Genomic DNA, 7,761 nt, shown 5'->3' with positions numbered 1-7,761 from the left:
CCCTTCCTGAAAATTAGATTATACCCCCCACTTATATTTGTCATCCTGTGTACATGTATACATTATGGGCTAGGGCTTGTTTATGAGGAAGAACATCTGGTTTATTTCTGAGTCTGGGCCACTTGGCTTAATATACTTTCCAGGTCCATCCATTTTCCTGCAAATGTCATGATTTCGTTTTCTTTACAGCTGAACAATATTCCGCACCTTCTCTGTATGCCTCACCAGTGAACAGACATCCAGGCTGGTTCCATTCCATTGCTATCGTGAATAGAGCAGCAATAAACATAGATGTGCAAGTGTCTCTCTGATGGGATGCAGAGTTCTTTGGCACATGCCTAGGAGTCATGCAGCTGGGTCACATGGTAGTCTCTTTGGCTGTAATTAATGGTCTCTACTTTGATCAGCAGTGAATCAAGGTTCCTCTTTCTCCACATCCTCTCCAACATCTGTCTGGGTGGTGGCCATTCTGACAGGGGTTGGGGTAGTATCTCAAGGGAGTTTTAGTTTGCATTTTCCTGAAGGCTAGAGATGTTGAACGCTTCTTGAAATACTTAAAAATTAATACAAAGAGGTTGTGCGCAGGGTTGAATCCGGCATTATGGGAGATTTGGCTTTGGTTCACAGGCAGAAAGGACCTTATAGTTTAACCCAGTGGTTTCTGAAGTGTCACTAGGGGCACAGTGCTTTGTCCCCAGCAGCAGGAGCAGCTGACCCTTGTTAGAAATATGTGTTCTTGGTGATGTGTCATACACATAGAAATCTGTGTTGTTACTGATGTAGTGCATGCAGTGATTTGAAACCTGAGTATGGATCCCCAGCAATCTGCGGTTTGACATGCCTTCCTGGTAATTCTGATGATAAGTCATTTCCCGCACAGCATGGCTTTAATTATGAAAATTCACTGCCATCATTTCTCAAGGAAGGGGTAAGTGAAGCTGTTCCAAGGGGCCTCAAACATTCACCCAAAACATCAACAGATCTCTGCTGGTCTGTCTCCCAGCTCAATGACGGGCCTGCCGTCATTCCATGGTGTCACAGTATACCTACTGTGTGCCAGCACAGTTCACTGATAGTCTTTAAGCTTTAAAGTCATAACTGTAATCTGCTTTAAAGCCCCCACCAGCATAATCCTCTAGAAACTCTATTTCCATTATATTTTTGGTTGTCATGGCAACCACCAGCAACAGCATGGAAAGTGTCTTAAATGCAGCGGCAGTCTGTGAGCCTGAGTGAATTTGCAGGGAGTAGGCTATCACAAAGGCTAGAAATAGACATCTTTCAGCAAGCTGCACCCCCGCTCAGTACCTAGGATGAGCGCTATGGGGTACTTGTGCTTTTTGGTGGAGTCAAACATGAGCCAGACAAGAAGATGGGCTAATGCTCCATGTTGCAGGCCTCTACAGAACAGTGTTTGAGCTAAACTGAAAGGCCCCAGACCTAATACCTGCTGTGCCCCTAGTTAGCGGTGGGAGTTTGGGTTTAAACTGGGCAACCGCCCTGGGCTTCAGTGTCCTCGTTGGCAAAAGGCACGAGTTAGATGGACTGAAGTCTTTCCGATGTGATCACCCTAGTAGAGGGTTCTCATCATTCACTTGCATCCCAGTGACTGCCCGGATGGGTGACCAGGACAGAGAACAAAGCAGGTAATCATGTTGGTGGAGTGCTTTGTCGATGGACGAGTTGGCAGAACTCACTAGACACTGCCTGTTATGGTAACAGCTACATGAGTTGAATCCTTGCCACGTGCCAAGGATGATTCTCAGCGGTTTTCACATTCTGTACCACTTGGCTTTCCTAACAAGGGCAGGAGAAAGGGATGATGAATAGCCTTAGTTCAAAGTGAGCAATTTTACCCATAGGCAAGGTTATAACTCACTTTTACAAAGCCAGTGCATTACATAGCTAGGATTTGAACCCAGGCTCCTTAAATTAAGCATCCAATGTGGGGCTGGGAAATGGCTCATCAGTTAAGAGCACTCAGGCAGAGGACCAAAGTTCAGTTCCCAGCACCCATACTAATGTTGGGCAGCTCACACCACCTGTAACTCCAGCTCCAGGGGATCCTACACCCTCTTTCTGGCATCTGCAGGCACCTGCACACACACACACACACACACACACACATACACACACACACATCTCCATCCATATTCAAGCCACCCACCCATGCACACCTACCCATACTAGCACCCTCACCTACTCATCCCCCCGGAGAGAGAGAGAGAGAGAGAGACAGAGACAGAGACAGAGACAGAGAGACACAGAGAGACACAGAGAGAGAGAGACAGAGAGAGAGAGCCCACAGATTATTCTATCATATGTCGTCTGATGCCTAGGTCCTCCCCTAGCCCCCTAAGGACATTGAGAAGTAATTGTTGAGCATGCAATATATGGTTGGTGCCCTAGAAAAGTCCCCTGTATTCACAGATCTTCAAGCCCCCTCCCTTCTTGGCAGTTTGTAATCTGCAGAAAAACCTTTGAGACATAGTCCCCTAAGCAAAATGGTTGCGGGGAAAGCTAGAAATCATGTTTCTATGGAATGAAATTTAGCAAAGAGGATACTGTAAAATATGGGGATTGTTAAATAAGGGAGTTGGAATTATGCAATGATGTGAGGAAGCCCGCTTTCTAGGACCTAAAACACACAGGTAATTTTATTCCCATTTTAAGTGAAAATTACCTGTGTTCTTAGATGCAGAAAGGCAGAGTATTTCGCTATAGGTAAGAGAGAATTGAATTTGAAAATAAATATACATAGACTTTTCCCTAGCACAGAAACATAACAAGTGGAACACATTAAAATGTGATTAACCTGCACCCCAAGAGTACATTCTGAGATGAATCACTTTAACCTTATACTCCAATGCAGGCCCTGAATGTTTAACTGGAACCCTTTATTTTTTTTATCCTTTACTGGAATATTTATTATGACTAAAAAGGCAAAATAATCTCCTCTGTCACCCCCATCAGTACAGGCTTGGCTTCTTAGATTGTACTAAGCAATGCATTTCACCAGGCATAATGCACTAAAAATTAATTCAAGATATAATTTCTTTAGAATGTTATTATGGTGGTGTTCTTCAATCTCTACTTTCTAATCTAATTCTACCCTAAAGCTAATTTTTCTGTTATTTTAACCTTTATTGAAAAACCAGCGTTTTTGTGTCCTAATTGGAAGTCCCAGTGAGTTTCACAACTGGACAGAGCCGTGTAACCAGCAACGCAGATTACAAAATACAGCAGTTGTCTGGTGGTGACCACCATAGGACCAGCACTCAGGAAACTAGGGTAATGGTGAAACTGAGGACTGTCTGGGCTATATAGCAAGTTTCATGTCAGTCTTGCCTACAAAGCAAAAACAAGTTTGTGACACCACGCAGTTTTTGAGGTGCTGGGACTCAGACTCGGGGCTTTGGGCCTGCAGGGGCCACCACCCTACCAACTGGGCTACATTCCCAGACCTTCCCAGTCATGTTTAAGACATCTTTTACACTCGTGTGTGTGCATGTGTGCATGGTCTCATGCCAGCTCATGTCCAGTCATGACACACCATTCATGTGAAGGACAGAGGGTGATTTATGGGAGTCAATATTCTCTTTCCACCCTCATGGGTTCAAACCTTTGCTCACTAAGCCATTTTGCTGGCTCCTAAGATGTCCTCAGGACTGGGGTGATCAAGTCAACTTAGGTGTCCTTTAAAAGCTGGCTTCCTTTTCCCATTTAGCTCTGCAACCCATCTGTAATTAAATTTTGAACAATGATATTTGGAAATGGTATTTTTTTTAAAAATGTATTTTTTAAATTTTATGGTCAATTTTTTATAATGGTCATTTTTTTATAATGTGGTCAATTTATCTAGCAAATTTTTCTGGCAATATAATTCTTTCCTCTAATACATCATAGGCTTTTTCACAGACCAGGTGACTATTTATGTGAAGGCTTTCTGAGTCATTGGTTAGTTTACCCTACATTGTGCTGGTCCTGATGTCCTCTTTAGAATGAGTTTTGTTCTCATTACGAATCTTCCAGTTTTGATTTTCCCCTTTAAGTGCTTTAGATATTCTTGGCCCTTCGCATTTCCATAGGAATTTTAGAATCAAATGTTACTTATTGCCCGCCCCCGATTTCCTGATGGGATTTTTACTGGATTAATATTGAATGTATAAATTAATTACTTAATTAAGTTACTTAATTGATTAATATATGATTAATGAAAATATAATTAATTTATAATTAATTAAAAATATTAATACCTTCATCTACCAGAACTAGATGGTAAGACTCTGCTGCTAAAACACACCACACACTTTGGATGCAGGATACAGACAAATCAGACTGGAAGCTTCCTCCCTGCCTCCTTAACAAGCATAAAGCCAGAGGGGCTTCTCAGGTTATTTGGGGAAGAAAGGTTTCAACATCCTTAATATAGTAGCTTGATGAGAAATGCCCCCTTTGTCTCAGACATTTGAACACAATCCCCAGTTGATGGCGCTGTTGAAGGAGGTTTAGATGGTGGGGACTTGTGGAAGGAAGTATGCCACTGGGGATGGGTTTGGAAAACAAAATGTCTAGCTTCACTTCTAATTTGCTCTCTCTGCTTCATGCTCATACTTCAAGATGTGAGCTCTCAGCTTTCTGCTCCTGCCACCATGCCTGTCCCTTGCTATCCCTTCTATCATGAACTCTGACCTTCTGGAACCATAAGCCCAAATAGACCCTACGCTCTACAAGTCACCTCAGTCTTGAGATTATATCACAACAACAGAAAAGTCACTAATACACTTATTCATCTTTGGCTCTGCATACTACCATACAACCTGTCAAACAAGATGTGTTCACTTGGGTTCTGATTATTGGGGGGGGGGGGGCGGCTAACCAACCCTTTTCTCATTGGATTTGAGCCCTTCGCCGCTGGTACTGTAAACCGGCTCAAATGCTTCTGGTTGGAGACTTCTGTAGTAGACACAAATGTACTTCTGATGGTATGCTAAATGGACATGTATCCAAACTGCCTTCTGCCTTCTACATATTTATGTTTATACCCCTTGACTCATGCTGTTTTTAGCCTTGGCCAGAGAAGCTTCCTTTTGTAGTGGGAGGTGGGTTAATACAGAGATTTTGAAATTTCTGCGTTCTGAGAATAAGTGACTATTGAATGCTCAGCCCTAAATGGAACATCTCTATCTTCCCTCCTGGCCTCTAGAAGAAAAAAAATCACAGAAGTGGGGATGGAAAGATTGTAAGAGCCAGATGATGGATGGGGCAGGATGCTATAAAAAGCCGTCTTCTGGAGATAAACACACTGCAGATGTGGTTTGCCTTGTATGACCCCATACACTCAAAAAACATGAAAGCTGAGAAGAAACAAGTTGGGAAGAAGAGATCAGCAGGAGTTAAAGGGGTCAACAGAGGGGGACTTGGGGGGACTGGGATCACAATGTGTAATATGCATGCATGAAACAGTCAAAAAAATTAAACAAAAAGTATCGAGATCTTTACAATTTTTAACTTTTCAAGATTAAAATTTTACATTCCATGCTGGGCATGGTGGTGCACACCTTTAATCCCAGCACTTGGGAGGCAGAAGCAGGCAGATCTCTGAGTTTGAAGCCAGCCTGGTCCAACATAGTGAGTTTCAGGCCAGCCAAGTTTACACAGTGAGGACCCTGTCCCCAAACAAACAAACAAATGAACGAAAATTTGCATTTGTTATTGCCAACATTGCAATGAAGCCGATTTTTGTAGAATTAACCAAATATATTTTTACCTTGATATTATAAATTGTGTGATTTAAAATCTCTCAGGACTGGGACTGCACCTCAGTGGTAGAGTGCATAGTATGTGTGAGGACTTATATTGGGTAGAAATCCCCATTATGGGTAGAAAAAATGAATAAAATATAATTTTCTGTCTGTTTCTGGATAGTGTAGAAAAATAAAAATTAAGGGCTGGAGAGATGGTTTCCTAGTTAGTTTCTGGTTGTCAACTTCTCACAGCTTGGAGTCATCTGAGGGAATGTCAGTTGAGGGGAATGTCCAAATCAGATTGGCCTATGGGACTGTGAGCATGATTGATGGCCCAGTCCACTGTGGGTGGCCCTGAACTGGGGAAGAAAGCTAGGTGCACATGAGTTGGAGAGGCAAGTCAGTAAGCAGCGTTCTGCATGGTCCTGCCTTCAGATTCCTGCTTAAGTTCCTGTCTTGGCTTTCCCTTGATGAAGGATAGTAACCTCTTACTGTCCTTCTAAGATAACTAAGATGCAATAACACTTCCCTCCTCCTGTTTCCTTTTGGTCCAAATGGTTTATCACAACAGAAAGGAAGCAGAACAGATGGCTCAGAGGTTAAGACCATGTACTGTTCTTGGAGAGAATCCACGTTCAGTTCCCAGCACCCATGTCAGGTAATTCACAACTGCTTCTAACTCCAGCTCCATGAAATCTGACGCCCTCTTCTGGATTCTATGGACACCAGGATTCACACGCATATACCCACACAGAGACAAGCATATATAGGACATAATTTTTTAACATGATAAAAATACTTATTTTTTTTTAAAAAAATAATGACCATGTATTCAGTCACATTGCACATTTAATTATTAGCTCAAATAGTTTGTATATTATTTTGTATTTTCTTACCATAAGGATTATGTCTATGAATAATGGCAGCATGATTTCTTACTCCAGATGCAATACCCTTTAAAAATATATTGGTTATGGCTAGAACCACTTGTCAAATGCTGGATGTAAGCATGAGAGCCAGTATCCATGTCAATTTCAGTCCATGTAGAAAGATTTTCAAGTATTCACTACTATATGTGATGCACCACAGGCTTTTTATAATGTTCATTGTTTTTCAACGTTGGGGAGTGGGGATGTAGCACAGTTGGATAGAGTATTTGCTTAACATACACACATCCTTGGGTTCAAATCCCCAGCACCAACTGAACTGGGTGTGATGGCACACACTTGTAATCCCAGCACAAAGAGGTGGCAGTGGTAGGATCAGAAGTTCAAGGTCATCCTCGGCTACACAGCCAGTTTGGGACCAGCCTGAGATACATAAGAGAAAAATACTATATCTTTTACTCCTAGTTTTCTAAGAATTAAGGAAAATGGGAGTACAGAGAGGGACAAACTTTGTCTAACTATTTCTGCCTACGTTAAGATTTTCCTATACAACCTATCTGCTTGTCATGGTAGTAGGTTGTGATTGTTTTTAAATGTCAACTCAATCTTACATTCCTAGAATGACCTCAACTTATCTATCATCAGGTTCATTTGTCTAACGTATCATTAGAGATTTTTATGTCTATATTTATGAGAGATTGATATAACTCTCTTTTTTTATTGAAGTTGCAATTGTTTCATAAAAGTGTAGGAGAAAAAATTCTCTATTTTTTTGAACAAAAGATCTTGTACAAGTTTGGATTACATTCTTATAATTTTATTTTAAAAGGAATTTACTAGTAAATCCATGTGACTTTAAACTTTCTGTACTGGCTGGTTTTGTGTGTCAACTTGACACAAAGTAGAGTTATCAGAGAGAAAGGAGGTTCCGTTGAAGAAATGCCTCCTTGAGATCCAGCTGTAAGGCATTTTTCTCAATTAGTGATCAATGCAGGAGGGCCCAGCCCTGGGCTGGTGGTCCTGGGTTCTATAAGAGAGCAGACTGAGCAAGCCAGGGGAAGCAAGTCAGTAAACAGCACTCCTCATGGCCTCTGCATCAGCTCCTGCCTCCAGGATCCTGCCCTGTT

The sequence above is a fragment of the Peromyscus eremicus genome, chromosome 16_21 (assembly GCF_949786415.1).
Source record: "Peromyscus eremicus chromosome 16_21, PerEre_H2_v1, whole genome shotgun sequence".
In the NCBI taxonomy this organism is placed as follows: domain Eukaryota; kingdom Metazoa; phylum Chordata; class Mammalia; order Rodentia; family Cricetidae; genus Peromyscus; species Peromyscus eremicus.
Note: the sequence above shows the minus strand (reverse complement) of the source record.